Here is a 15996-nt window from a genome sequence, read left to right on the forward strand (position 1 = left end):
TTTTTTACTGTCTTTTTGCCCTCCTCATCGTAACCACTACGGATACTTTGGAGAAGTGTAACGTCCACGTTGCAAATTATAGTCATACACTATTATTCGCATAACGCCACAACTTCTTCCGCAAGGTAATAATTCAAGGAAATCTCGTAGTGTAGTTTTTAGTTTTGCCGATTCTTCTTTAGACGTGCTTTGCCTTCCCGATGAAGAAAACTTACCAATGGGTGACTTTCATATGGCATATTCGGCTGGTCGTTCCGGAGTGCTCCAGATCATTCTCGCGAGCAGAGTTGTCTTCGACTGGTCGAAAGACAGTGCTCGCCTTGCGTTCGGCTGGTTCGTTTCGATCGCTCTCCACCCGCGTCGAGCGCTCTCAGGCGCTCCGAGCACTGTCGTTGGAGCAATCGTTAAGATCGAGAGCGTTTTCAGCCACGCCATCACTACACAGCGTTGCCGCTGTTCGCGACGGTCCACCGTACGTAACCTAGGCCACTGCATGCTGGTGTCTCAACAAACGTTCCTTGTTTTTCCTGGCAGCGTTGGCAGCTTTGGTTAAGCGAAATCTGACTTTTTTCTGTAGTAACATGGTTTCGCCTGTGTCATTTTCTCCTCTGAGAGCAAATCAGACGTTAGGATTGCGTGCTTGTCCACTGCCTCACGAGTTCTAGGAGGAACGCCGTATCTGCCCTACTCTGAGTAGAAGAATGGAGGCTGCCAGTAGAGGTAACCAATAGAAGCACGAAACGCTTGGCGTGTTGGTATGATTGCATCGTAACTTTCATGTTCACTGACCGCAAATGTGGGCTCGAAATATCAACGGCTGTAACGCAGGAAGCGGTGAGCGTCGGTGGGTGTTGCGCTTCTACGGCAGTGATCTGGCAGTGCAGAACAGAAAGTTCGATGTTCTCTGCGAGAACGGAAACTGGAGCTAGATTATGGCGGAACACGAACGAAACGGGGAACGGATGACTGCTGACTGGTTAGACTAGCCGCATAGGTTCTAAACGAACGGAGACTGGGTGGTGGTGGCAGTTCGCGACAGGTAGGTCAGTGGTAATCCCATTATAAGGGGGGGGGGGGGGGGGGGGTGAGAAGCAACAATTAGGTTACAGTGGTTATATAGGCTCGTAATGATGACGATGATGGAGATGATGATGATTCATTTTGCATGTGAATGCGCCTTATCTCGCTTGGGTTGCAAAATGTACCACTTCATGAAGTTCGCGCTTCGTAATAGTTCTCTGCGCCCAACGCCTCGGGAAGTTGAGCACCGGTGATTGGCCAGAAGTGTTTTCTTAGGTGCAAGAACAACTCGGCACGGCAAATTCCGAAAATCGCGCATTATATTTTGTTGCACCTCAACACAAAGTCTACAGAATCTTTACAACAATTTTTGTAAGAGATTTGCCCTGAGTAGCCTATCTGCCTACTCAGGGTTACTTCTGGCTAGCATTTTCAAAGCTGCTTGGTTTTAAAGGAATAGAATGTAAGCGCGAAGAACTCGTGGAAGTTCTTGTGGAGCCCTCTAAAATAAGTAGCCGTGTAACCTAAGAACTGAGGTGCTTGCCAATGAACAAGCAACCTCCTAAAGAACACCACCATCGAGGCTTTCAAGATCACCCTTACTTGTTTTATCTCGAGTGAGTTAGGGGACATGAGCCTGAAAACATACAGTTGAGGCTTTCGGCTTTCAACATTCTGGTCATGACACCGCACCTGGAATGATTCGCATTATACGGGGGCAGCCAAATGCAACCCACGTGCGGAAATCAATAAGCCACGGAGGCTTGTACAGCGCTTTTTTTTTACTGCGGGAAAACGCAGGATCGAAGCGCTCGCGGGGAATCGGGAGAACGAAACAAAAACAGCGAGATGCAATTTTCGGGATCGGTAATTTGCTTTTTCTCGCGGCCTTATCCTCCGGACACGTCGGCAACTCTTCTTCCCGAGTCTGTTAAGGAAATCGCCGTAGCTATATGGGCTTCATTGGTGCCCATCGGGCGCAGAAGCGACCGGGAAGCTGCGCGGCCAAGCAGTTCGATCGCTTTCAATTAAGGGCGGCGATATCTAATTACCTGCCTCTGTTGTTCTTCGCTGGGGCGCCCGTTGCGCGTGCGAGTCAGCCTGGCCAGTCTGCTGCCTGCGTGCCCCGCACGGAATCAATTAGAGGCTTCATGCATTATTCCGCCGACGGAGTACACTGGACGGAGGGGGGGCACCTCGTCGAGGTCCCGAATAAGTGCCGCGCCACTTCTTCGCACTATACTATACACACGCAGCCGGCAGCTCGCGAATAAAACTGCAGCTCGCAAGAGCCCATCCCCTCTATACAGCTCTGGGAAAGAAGCATCCTCTGGGGACCGCCGAGAAGGACCACTTCTTGACACGTTCGTCTTCTCCTTCTTCTTCTTTTGAACCGCTGTTCTCGGCTAGGTGAAGTGGAGACAAAGCCCGAGCTACTGGGCATACGCGGGTATGCGCTCTACAATTTAGACAATGTTTCGAGTTCCGATATAGGGCCTTCTTCACGCCACTTGTCAGCAAATTTACGGATGGGGTAAAAATAGGACATTCATATATATTCTAGCAAGGCAACATGTATGTACTGAAAGGTAAGCAGGGTAATGTCATCAGCAATTTCGATGACATAGTAAAAGCAGCGGAAGAATTCTATACTGACCTGTACAGTTCCCAGAGCAGCCAAGCTACGTTCATTCGAAGTAGTGATGAACAGGATACAGAGGCTCCTTCTACCACTAGCGACGAAGTTAGAAGGGCCTTGCAAGACATTACCAGGGGAAAAGCTGCTGGAGAAGATGGAATAACGGTCAATTTAATCAAAAATGGAGGAGATATCATGCTTGAAAAGTTTACGGCCCTTTATACGCAATGCCTCACGACTTCAAGGGTACCAGAAAGCTGGATGAACACCAACATTATACTCATCATAAGAAGGGAGACGTTAAAGAATTGAAGAATTATAGACCCATTAGCTTGCTTTCAGTCATTGTATAAAATATGTCAAACTTGGAGCTTTACAAAGAATCTCAAGAACAAGTTAAGGACCGCACAAAGAGCGATGGAACGAAAAATGTTAGGCCTAAAGTTAAGAGACAGGAACAGAGCGATGGGGTTCAGAGAGCAAACGGAGATAGCCGATATTCTAGTTGGCAGTAAGAGGAAAAATTGGAGCTGGGTAGGCCATGTAATGCATAGGATGGATAACCGGTGGACCATTAGAGTTACAGAATGGATGCCAATAGAAGGGAAGCGCAGTCGAGGACGGCAGAAAACTAGGTGGGGTGATGAAGTTAGGAAATTTGCAGGCGCAAATTGGAATCAGCTAGCGCACGACAGGGGTAATTGGAGATCGCAGGGAGAGAGAGGCCTTCGTCCTGCAGTGGACGGACATAAATATAGGCTCTTAATGATGATGATGATGATGATGATGTATTCTAGCGAGAACGAGATAGAATAACGAAGCACGGACTGAGCGGGGAGGGGGGGGGGCAGGAGGAGGGTGTTAGCTGCTTATGGATCAAGCCTTGAGAAACATGCCGGCACTTGCTCCATCCGAGCGCATCCTTTCAGGAAAGTTCGTTACCGTTCCGAGACGCAGCGCGAGACGGGTCACCAAAAAGACGCGCTCAGAGAGGCAGCAGAGGACACAAGACCGCAGCCTGCTATCCATCCTGACCACTATGCCGAGCCGGGCCACCCACTCCGCTACATAACGTCCTGAAATGAGTCTGCCAAACGTTAGTTATCACAGGCAAATTCCACATGACTTGAAGAGTTGAGTCGAGACGGCTTCCTTTTGGACGAACAGAGTCCACGCGGAAACACCATGTCATTCACACTAGTGTGTGGAGCGCTTAGATACCGCAGTGCTTCAAACACAGGTTTGCGCTTTGTGACGAGGGCAGCAAACTCCATCAAACAGTGTTCAATATCACCGTGAGTCTTATCAGTCGTGTGCTCTTTATAAAATATGAAGGCTAATCAAAATAACATGCCGTTAACTTTCATTTAATTAATAGAGGCGATGAAAAAAAATTAGCGTAGCTTGCACTGGAGGCGCAATGCTGAAGAGACAGCGGAGTTCATGGGCACCTAGCTAGTCCTGGCTTTTCGGCTAGGCTAAGCACTACCAAGTCATCCCCATAATTTGCGGAATTTATTGATTATTGATTGATAATCAATTAGCCATTGATTGGCTATCGATTGGCTATCGCAAGGTATTGGCCACGCATTTGGGCTAGGCTAAGCACTACCAAGGCATCCCCATCATTTTCCGGAATTTAATGATTATTGATTTATTATTGATTGGCTATCGATTGGCTACCGATTGGCTACTGATGACTGACTAAGCTTAAGTAGTTCCAACCATGCTTAGCTAGACTACTAGGCTCAACAACCAGGCTCAGCTTCGCTAGTTCACAGGGGTATGTGCCATTGCGCTTGGACCTAAGCTTTCTGCACTACCGCTAGGATCGCCCCACATTTTCTGTTCGCACGTTACGGACTAACGCTCGGCTTAAACAGCTCCGATGTTAAAAAGTATGAGAAGGTATGCACACATGCAGTGAAGGCTCACGACGATTTCTTCAACTTGACGCGCACCAACCATATGACATCGAGGAATCCGTGTAAGTACGCGTTTGTATCCGCCGGTACAGATGCCGGTCTGAACAATAATTGTATTGGAAGTCCTTCCTCCATAAAGGGGCATTTGCCCTGCTGCCAAGTGCGGTCTATAGCACTTTTGTTTGCGCGTTGTAGCGAGGAGTGATAGGTAAAAAAATAATAATAATAAAAAAGAGATACCGGGTTCTCTAACCGCAGCCACAGGCGCCGCTCTTTCACGGGCGTCACAAATTATTATGACGTAACGTGTAATAACAGGAATTATGGTCATCGTTATCATTGACCTGATCATCAACGTGCGAAATACATCCGATGTAGACAGCACGAATGACTCTCGCAACAAACCAGCGAGCACTCATATTTACTGCATGCGAATTGCATAAATTTGTTGTTCCATGCAAGTCGTCATATTCGTCAGCCCTATTTCCTTTCGGTACTATTCTCTCTGTTAAACCAATGAGCTACTACTTGACTTGCTACCCGCCTCACGCAGGGGGCCAAGACCACTAATTTATTTATTTCAGAATGGACAACAACTGCAAACTAGGACAGCCTAGCAGACAATATGTCTTAATGGGGGGGATAGTCTCAAGACATATGAGGGGATGGGGTAAAATATCGCTATACGCCTCACGTAGACTTTTTCGCAATTAATTGCCTTTTCACATTTACGGAAACTAAATATAGTGCGAGAAGATAACGTAAAAGTGTGAAAAGGTGTGGATTTGGCGAGGTTGATGCTACTGTTCCGGAATCGCAACCTATGTTGTTGATGTAGTGATGGCTGTATGTGTGTAAAGGCGAAAGCAACAGTTTTTCACATGCTGAAATGAATTTTAGGTGCTATTGTCTCAATAAGATGGACTGCGTTGTTCTGGAAATCAGCTGTTTAATCTTTGTTGTCACGCCATTTCGTGAAGTGTCGCTGGGGGATGCGGAGACACTGGAAACGTTACAGTGAAGCCATCGTTACAGTGGCTACGATAAACTTAAATGGCAGCCCGCTTCTTTAACCTGTGGACACATGGACACATGCACCACGGTGGCGATGGCGATCGGGGGCGATGGAGTTCAGCAGCTGAGCGCGAGGCTGCAAGTCAGATTTCAGGCCGCGGCGGGGGCAGAGTGCAACAGCGCTCATCTACCGTGCTTGTGGTGTACTTTAAAGAACCCCACGAGGTAAAATTTCATCCATTTCTGCCCCCCTGCTCCTTCCCCCTGCTCCTTCACCCTCCCCCTTCACCCCTCCCCCTCCTACTTCTACTATAGACGGTGCACCTCACATACTACTGTGCAGCTTTGGGAACGTTCAACTTCACAATTTAATCTTTAACAGGAAGCTTTAGCTCGGGCCCAACTCCGACGCGGCCTATTCAAATACACGTAAACGCAGAAACGCGTTTCTGAGATAACCCCTGGACCGATTTTGAAGACATTTATTGCATTTGAGAGAGAAAGTTAAATTCTAGTGACTGCTGGAAGCGGATTTTCGTTTTAGGGCCTAAATTTTGTTAAACGAATTTTCAAAAATTCGAAAGTTCGAAAAAAAAAATAGAAGCACGAAGTTTACCAATTAATAGCTCCGCACCAAGCTATCGCGGTTAATTCTGTAAACGGCATCCATTATATAATTCAAAGCGGACAAATTCGATATGTCAATTTACGAGTATATCTTACGTGAACTTGTTACGTTGTGTACAAGGGTTCTGCAAAATCTGTATTTCCATATTACTAAACTTTTTTTAGATTCATGTGTAACATATCAATTTCGTCCGCTTTAGATGTACTATTATATGCAATTCACAGAATTGTGATATAATTTTTCACTGCTGAGTTACAAAGTTGTAAACTTGATAGCTTCGTTTGCTGAAAATTTACGATTTTTGCCAATTTTAATTAAAAAATTGACGACCTAAATCAAAAATTTGAAACGAACAGTCACTATATTTTAAGTTTGGGATTTAAATGCAACAAACATCGTCAAATTTTGTGCAGTGGTTACCGAGAAAAACGAACTCTCCTTTTACATAAATTTAGGTAGAAGCACCCGAGCTAAAGCTTCCTCTTAAGCTCGTCAGACACATTTAAGAGCGGTGTCCCGTACTTGATTGCGCGAACATGTAGACTAATGCAGGCTACGTGAGCCAGAGGGCTAGGTTGGTATGGTCTTCTGTCATATGTGCGTGCGACACTGATCTTCACGACGTGCCGCTTGACAGAACAGCCATGTCGAAAAAAAAAAAAAAAAAAAAAACGACGGAGCGGTTTTCTTGGTACGATGGGAAAAATCGATTTGGTCTTCCGCCGTCGACGTAACTGCGTTTTAGTCTTCGCCCGTTTGCCTCATTCTTGTTAAGACGTGTGTGACACGCAGTATGAAGGAATTTTGCCGATTATACTGTCATGCAGGCTACTGAAAAGAGCATAGAATTTGATTAAACGATGAAATCCGCTGATTGCGAAATTCCCGAGTGTCACACTGAAGCCTTGCGTGTAACATATATTTCTGCTACCATCCTTCGTTGGAGAGACCTGCTTCACTTTACGAGATGAGATTGCAACTTTCTCACTGCGAGCTTCGTGGTAGAAGGAGCGCGAAATGCTTGAGCTTCTTTTCGTGGAAAAGTCGATCCACACTGGATACCTCTCTGCGACGGCTATATATAAAGCTTATATCTGATTCGTCCCTTCTTAGCCTCATTCTCTCGTGGCCTTGGGGATAGCTTTCTGTTCACAAGAAAAGGTCCCGACGTGGAGCAAAATAGTGCGGATTTGCCCATAATCGTGCATGACGGTGACTCTATGCCGAGTTCGGCTCCTCGAGTATGAAGTGCGTGTCCTCCACGACGCAGTGAAAGGCAAGATAACAGAGCAACGCCCACATTTTTTTTTTGTTGCAGGAGCACGTCGTTCCTTATATTCATGTACTGACGTCATAGTTGCCGCCGTTATTTTCATAAACTAACATGGTGCAAGGCTGCGTATTATAACGATCCACCTATCGAACTGTCTCCGCGTATGCTTGCAAGATGCGCACAAGTAAAAAGGAACTATGTGCCCTCAAGTGAACGCAGCCTCGCTAAGCGCATGTTTAATTAAGCATTGCATCCGGCCGGCTGCTTCCATGTTGGCTGCTGAAGCATTCACGTGGTTTACCACGCATGCGCACTCGGCGACAGTCGGTACCACTAACCGTAATGCTACACTAATATATTCTCGTGTTAGGTAATGCGCAAAAACGCCACACGTGGAACAAAGTGCGCAGCCCGCGCAATAAACAGGAGCAAGCCAGACCAAATTAGGGTGTGTCTAAAGGCTTTCACAAAATCCAGGCGATGCAGTGGCAAAACTTTCGAGAAGGAGAGACTGGAATGTCATTTGAGCGTATCGAAAGCTCCATCACGTTTGCGCAAACCCGATGATCCCTTTTCTGTCTCCTATAGTGCGTGTCCTGTCTACTTTTGAGTGGGACCGCGTCTCGATGCAGTGCCCTATGTCTAGTATTCTTTCCATCACCCCCTCCTTCCTCCTCCTCCTCCTCTTCCTCTTCCCAATGTGGTAGAACGCGACACTCGTTACTTCCCCTACATTCGCAACGGAATTCAGACTTCGCCCATGCGACGAAGAAAAGAGAAAGGCATGTGCACGGGATTTTCGCAACAAAGATAGCCCCTCCTGTACACCCGGCCGCTTTCATCGACTGGCGCGCTCCTACGCACATGACCTCCATTCTTAACGACGATACGGGGGTCAGCAACGGCAGGTGCGTGCTAATCAGTAAGTCCACCGTAGTGGTCAAGCAGATTTCGAAAGTTCGTACAAGCAGATTTCGAAAGTTCTTACTCAATTGCACAATTCTTGAATCTTCTATACCTGTCCGAAAGTTCTTGACGGCGATCGTCAGTAATCACTGGAATACACAACGAGAGTTAACGATTCTGCGCAAGTTCGTTGTGAAGTTGGTATTTCATTACGTCTAGTAAAACAAAACAAAACAAAAAGAAAAGAACAAAACATTACTGTACTCATTAGGAAAGCACATGCACTTGAGGTAGGATGATAATTACATGGAGCCACGAGATTACGAAACTTTCGGCAATAAAGCGTATTGAGTTTATGCACGACAGGGCATATAGAGTGCGATCTCTGTGAGAGACGTCTTTGTCCTGCCGTGGACCTAATTAGACTGATGATAACGACGACGAATCTTTGGAAATTATCCTGATGTACTCAGTGCGATAGTGCTTCAGCGCGTTTGTTCTGTCTTCGGCTTGCGACCGGAAATTTAATCACGACTTCGACTTTGTTCTCGGTCTTCATGTAATTTCGTTATTGAGACTTCTTGAGACCTGCTTAACTTCGTGCTTTGAGATGCACTACGGTGTGCTCACGAGAATAAGTCATGAATAAACTCTTGGTTTGCACAGACAATCTAAATGGGCGTGCTCCTCCTACTTGTCGTAGGACGGCGAAATGTCTAGAGCACTTAGCGTTTACAAGATTTGAAACATCCAGCGCCAAGCTTCGTTCCCTGCTATATGACAGACATGCATTATCACTAATCAGTGGCTACTATATTAATTGAGCTTGTAGGGACCAGAAAACAACAACTTTCGACTTGTTTATTTCGTTCTCTCATTCTTCCTTGCTTTCTTTTCTTTCTTTTTGCAGTATAAAGGCTGCCACATAATACCTTAGCGTTCACAATCAGGGTGGGAAAAGAGAATAAGCAGGAGAACTTAATCTTGGCCAGCATTCCCAAAAGCGTTCTTACGCTACTACTGTTCGTAAAAGTAGATGTCAATCATTCGTGACGCCGGACATATCAGTAGCCGAGGCAGTCGGACAATAGCAAACAGCCGTTACGTACGGAAACGTCTGCGAATTGAGCTCCTTTTCTGATTAACTTGTATCAGCCACCAAATTCCTAACCGACCTTCCGGAAGCGCATACGCAGCAGACCCTGACGGTGCACACTTTCTCTCTCTCTCTGTTTCTTTCTTTCCGTTGCGAAAATCAAACAATGGTGGGGGCTAAGATAAAAGCTGCAATGAGGCAGCTTGAGGTGCCCTTAGCCCCCGTGTTACACAACGCACAATCATACACAATCCACGAAAAGAGCATTTTACGCAAAGGCGTCGCAACCTTCGCCATGCGTACATTATAGCGCTCTATTTTTTTTTAATCTCGCTCCGTGACAGAGACAATTGTGGCACTAAATATCTCCATCGAGGATGCGGGGTACCGATCGACCTGTGAGCGGCATTAATCCGTCAATGTCACACGCACGCATGCTTCGTCGGGCACCCTTCGTCGGGCCTGTCGTGTACGGGGCACGCGACGTCGTCTATAGAGCAAGCAGGGCGCGTTGCATCTCGGCGTCAGCGACGCGGGCCAGCGCGCCGTCGCGTCAAATAATGGCAGCGCTTCGTCCGCGGTTGGCATCTTTTACGCGCGAGACAAGAAGGACTCGGTTGCAGGAAGAGAGGACCCCGCTGATTGATGAGTGCAGTGGCCGCAGATGCCGCTGCACTGCTGCAGCAGCAGCCGCCGCCACTGCATGCGAAAGGATCGAGCGGGTGTCCGAAGAGAGACACGCCGGGATCTGAGAGAGAGAGAGAGAGGTGCGATTCCCGTGGCTCCTCCTCGCCGCTAATCGGCGCCACCGAATGCCGGCAAGCTGCCTGCGCTCGATGAGAGTTGCACCTACCTAATCGCCTCCCGGAATTTCCTTTTCTTTGTTTTTTGTGCCCCTTAACGGCGCCTCCGGTGCTATGCGCTCTTGATTAGGGCTGGCGACGGCCGGCTCCCTTCCATGAGCTACCCGCAAGGCAGTATATACTGACCGCGGGAGAAAGTTTCCTTACTTGAGGTGACCGCAATGCTCGTCTGCTGGACAAGTGGGGTGGTAGTTGTTTGTACGGGAGTTCCTTCCTTTCGTCCTCACGTCACTGTCGGCCCGCGTAGCGAAGCAGGCAATATTACTTTTCTGCTAAACTACAACCCCCCACCCCCCTCCTCTCTCCGTCTTTTCTCTCTGTTTCATGGATATAAATCCGAAATTGCGCATGCATCGTTTAGCGCAGCATGGTCAAAAAACGCACCGATTTCGGCTGACATTAGCCTCAGCTGTGCCAGGGGAGTCGCTGAAAAATGGGGGAAACGAAGGAAGTAGAGATACAGCATAACGGCGTGGGGAGGTGTAATGGGCAGGGGGGGGTGCGAAAGCGTAGACATCACGGTAATTTCTTCATTCGCCGCGTCGCTTGGCAGACCGTTACGTTACCCTCGCGAACGTTCACTGTACTGAGTAGAGACATATTTGGCGAGCGTTAAATAAACGTAGGTCGTGAACTAGACGCACGCAGTGGCAGTCGTCGCCCGTATGCGTCTCGTTCTCGTTCTACGTCTTTCTAGCGCTAGCTGTTGTATGTCGCAATTCTGGAATACGCACCGGCTATAGTCCAACTTCATTTTCTAATGGTTCACTACAGACTCTCTAAAATTGCATGCTTTGGCCGGTCGCTGTCAGAGCAAAAGATACTTGCGCAGTGGTCAGAACGCTCGCGTGCGCAAAGGGTGGCGAGAGCGCTAGTTCAATCAACCTGTGGTCTACGGGCCTGCGCGAGATTTAGGCTTTGATACTGACGTGGGCCGCATCAATTTGTGCGCTGATTTCCGTTTCGATACTAATATTGCTCCCTTCCTGTCTTTTTTCAATTATTTTTCACTCTTCCTCCGTGTAGGGCAGCAAACAGAACCTTTTCTTGTTCTCCTGCCTGCCTTTCCGTTGTTTCGCTCTTCTTCTATGTTTGGGTATTATGCCAAACATATCTTTATTTATATTTTTTGTCGGTGTCGGTTGTAGCCTGTTATACCTTTGGTTTGAGCGGCCATTTTTATCATGCAACTCTATTTTTGGCGTTGACTATTACAATACCTTAGAACGAAGTTGTCAAGGTCTTCACAGAGAATTACCAAAGATGGAGCAATTTGCAAGCGACGTTATTATTTAGGACGCATGTCATTGACGAGGGGTTGGCACATCCCTCCGAGCTCGTTTTTCCTGCCTTTCTGGTGTATTCTATTCTTTAAGTAGTTAGTCACGTTAAGTTAGCTTATTAAAAATATACAAGTTGCTTTACCACGCACTTTGTGAACCTATACAGAGCTTGCGCATTCTAGTTCACTATGCTATAGCTACGCGCCCACGTTAACAGCTGGATCGTCTTAATCTAAAGATCATTATCATCATCAGCCTATATTTATATCCACTGCAGGACGAAGGCCTCTACCTGTGATCTCCAATTACCCCTGTCTTGCGCTAACTGATTCCAACTTGCGCCTGCAAATTTTCAATCAGCCCACCTAGTTTTCTGCCGTCCTCGACTGCGCTTCCCTTCACTTTTATCCATTCTGTAACCCTCATGGTCCACCGGGTATCCATCCTACGCATTACATGGCCTGCCCAGCTCCATTTCTTCCGCTTAATGTCAACTAGCATATCGGCTATCCCCGTTTGTTCTCTGATCCACACCGCTCTCTTCCTGTCTTTTGACGTTAGGCCTAACATTTTTCGGTCCATCGCTCTTTGTGTGGTCCTTAACTTGTTCTCGAGCGTCTTTGTTAACCTCCAAGTTTCTGCCCCATATAACTGCGCGTTCTCAGACAACCTGCTATTTATTTGAACAGTAGGACACCGCCCCTTGGAATTGTCCTCGCCTTTGAATTATTTCCCTCGCCTACTGCTGTACGCTTTTTAAGGCGAAACCTTTGAGTTTAACGAATAGCTCGCGGCTTTCGTGACACGCGGAATGCGATCGTCTTCAGATGCGCCGACATCAAAGGAAGCTCAGAACCGGCCGGTTGGTTCAGCTAGTAACGGTTTAGCGCAAGTAACACGAAGACACGAAGGTAAAATAACGCTGAGAAAGCGAGAACAGCGCTGGTGTTGTGTTAGTGTGTAAGTCTTCTCATCCTTTCACTTCTCCTCGCCGCTCCCCCGTTTGCAGGGTAACAAACCGTATATTCTGTTTTGTTTCGACTCCGAGCCTCCCCTTCTTATTCTGCCACTTTTTTATATTTATTTTCGAGCCTTCACGTTCTTTGCACTGAACCCTTTTATCGCGAACGTCAACATCGCCGGAACATCCCGTCGAATGAGAGACGTACCGTGTGTCGGTTGATGGACGACGTCTGTGAAGTGTAAGAGTTCTGAAAGAGACGCCACGCGTCTGTCGATTGTAGTGCTTCCTCACTTGGAGCTGATGGCAGCCGGTACACTTCCAGCCCTTCCTGTTTCTTGTTTTCCTTTTCTCGACACTCCGACATACGGTTTATTGTTATTGCTTTTTCCCCTCCTTTCTTAGTAAGTTGTTAGGTGCTCTGCTCTGATCATTATTACCTTTTTTTTTTCGACTGCGTCACTTTCCTTGCAAAAGTATGTATGATTAAGAACGAGGTGTAGTTTGTTTTTGTTTTCTTAGGATCAGTCACTTTCTGTCGAGCATAAGTTCAAAACAGCCAACTGCAATGTTTAATCAGAACACCAGCGCACTCTATAAATTCGTGCAACCGGGATAAGTAACAATTCAGACAAGCGCGCGAGATGGTGTCTCGAGGAGAATCGTTCATTTGAACATAGATTCTTCTAAACATATATTGTGTGGGTATGTGGCCTCATCCAAGCCATACAGTATCACGTAACTTTAGACAGGATTGGCCTCTTGAGTAATGCCGCGGCGTGGTGTTTACTTGCAGATACACAGCTCCTTTTCTTCATCGGTACCTTTCATCACATTCTTTCTTTCTTGTCCCGTCCCCCTGTGCCCTAGTTCTAATTAACTGGTTAACACTACATAGGTCAGGCTTACCTCCTTTACGTTCGCCGATTCATACATGCCTGTTCCGCTCTGCGCTTGCGTATGTGAGATGCTTTGGATAAAATGATCGAAAAATGCTTTAATTGGAACCGAAGGCAGCTGCTGTCCTGAAGATTCGTTGCCTAATATGCAAATTATGGAAATACAGCACTCGCATGCTTGCGTGCCGCATCACCTTTGTATCTTTTTCGCGTGCATCTGGAGCATCGATGCTGGGGAAAATAATTGGGATAAAGGGAATTAATGAGCGCTCAGGGAATTGTATCGTAACTCGCTCTATCGATTGCGCGCCTCCTTCGTCGCAGGTGTTTGACGAGCGCGTAGTATATATCGAACCGGGCTCGGAACCAAAGCGGAGAGTGCGCTGTTTCTTTCGATAGCTTGAAATGCACCTGCATAGTACGCGAGGAAGCGGAAGCGCTCCTCCTTCTTATTCTTATTTTCCGCCAGTCGTCGCTACGACGGGTTGTGAGCGTTGGAATGCAAATGCCTAAAAGTCTGCCAGACGTCTCACTTTTCACTACGCAGATCTCAATTGTAGGAACAGAGAAAGCGTTTTGTGTTCTTAGCAAGGCGAGACGGCACAATTTATTGATTTCGCGCGCGATACGCACTGCCTGTGTTTGTCGGGTCGACGGATGCTCGTCGGTCATAAGCGCCCTCACTTGTTAGCGAACTCTTAGCTACCTAGTTCGGATTTGGTGGTTCGTTTCGAAGCGCGCGCTTTTTTTTTTTTTTTTTTTTTTTTGCTTAGACCCGCTCACTCTGCGTACTGCATATATTGCCATATGCATGCTTGAATCTTGGATTACTTGTTTCGCTTTCGCTGCTTCATTTTAGGTCGGCGACGAGAGAGTAAAACGGGGAGTAAAAGAAACGAGCCTACAGACAAAAAAAGGTTGCACTTCGAAGCATCTGCGTTTAGGGGTGCATCCATATCGTCTGCGAGAGGGCTGACAAAGCAGAATTGGTATAACTTGTTGGAAAAAAATAAAGAAAGCTAAGCGGTGGTAGTAAACGTTTAGGAACAGTCAAATAGGCATACATTTTTTTTTTCGAATAAACTATGGCGTATTTCATTTTAAGAGGAAAACTTTGTCAGGTGCACCTTTAGCAAATCTGTTTTCATTTTCGCACGAAATGCTTTATAACGTTTTACACACGTTCCTAGTCAAGAATGGAACGAGCACACACGTGCAATGGCGAAATCGTGAGAGAGTTATCGTATCGGCGACTTTCTCATGCGTTACGTTTGTCTTTACTATTGTTCCGCTACCCTTTGCTGCTTGCTTCTCCTTCATGTCGACGTTGTCTGCTTACTGGACAATACCCGTTGCCCACGTCGTTTTTGCTTCCTTCCATCATAAATGGCAAGCCAGAGAAGTACTATTAACTTGAAGGAAATCACGGTAGATGTGCAACTATTTGCAATCGGTCATATACAGATGACAAATTGAACACTGATTCTGACGTACTCGGTATGTTCGAAGGCACAGAGTGCCGCACTCATCTCCAGAATGACTTGGGTTATTCGGGCGCTGAGTTTTGAAACATCCCAAACCACCTCACACCAAATCTCATCACTATAGACCCAATTTGGGCAATGCGATGTTTGTTTATATTACACATGCTTCTTTCCCTCTCATTATTGCACAGAACGCGGCAAAAAGAAAAATGAAGAGAGAGAGAGAGAGAGAGAGAGAAAAGGGGCCTGACAGACGCGTGCATACAAAGGTGCCACTCGGCGCTGTGCCGTTCTCGGAACCTCTTAGGGCAAATTGGCTTGTTGGCGGGGAAGGAAGGAACCCGCGTCTCAACCGTCACTCACGCCGTATCGTTCCCAGAAGCGCCCACGCCAAAAGGGCGTCGACAACATGCAGTCCTCCGGGTGAGGGGTATATTCATTCACCGCTTAATGAATTCTGACCGCCTAACCAGCATCCGGGGGACGAGCAGCACAGCAGACTTTACTACGCCAATGGTCTCGCGCTAGCTCACACTGAAATGCCCGCGGACATTGGTTCCACCACATTCTGACGAGGGTCCTCCACTCCATCTTATTTTGCAAAACTCAGCAGATCGCATGAAGGCCAGAAGAGGGTTGGCGGTTTCAGCCTCGAGGTCTCCCGTTGCTATCATTTTTAATTTTTAATAATTTTTTTACAACACACGCTCAATGATTTGGTGTCTAAGCACAAGTCGCGCTCTCCCATGTTTCATGGCTTCTTCAAGCGATCGCTTTTGAGCGCTGTGTAGCTCACGTAGCGCGCATTTCACAATATGCGATTTTGCTTGAGATTTTCCACTTGTGACATTTCGGGTGCGACAAATGAGCTGTCGGTGGGCCTTAGTGTGTGCGATATTTTAAATGTTCGCATGTGCTGAACTCCCACGCGATATTGCTCGGTACGGCGTGAACAAAGAACCAACAACAACGCGGCTCGTGAGACACGTCACAGCGTTTGTGTTG

General features: G+C 47.0%; 1 protein-coding gene across 1 annotated transcript in view; it reads left to right on the top strand.

The window, feature by feature from the left end:
• The window catches only part of LOC119446665 (neuronal acetylcholine receptor subunit alpha-7), a 310058-nt gene that overhangs the window by 15963 nt on the left and 278099 nt on the right, over positions 1 to 15996 (top strand). The gene's annotated exons all lie outside the window — the stretch shown is intronic.

Source organism: Dermacentor silvarum, chromosome 3 (genome assembly GCF_013339745.2).
Source record: "Dermacentor silvarum isolate Dsil-2018 chromosome 3, BIME_Dsil_1.4, whole genome shotgun sequence".
NCBI lineage: Eukaryota > Metazoa > Arthropoda > Arachnida > Ixodida > Ixodidae > Dermacentor > Dermacentor silvarum.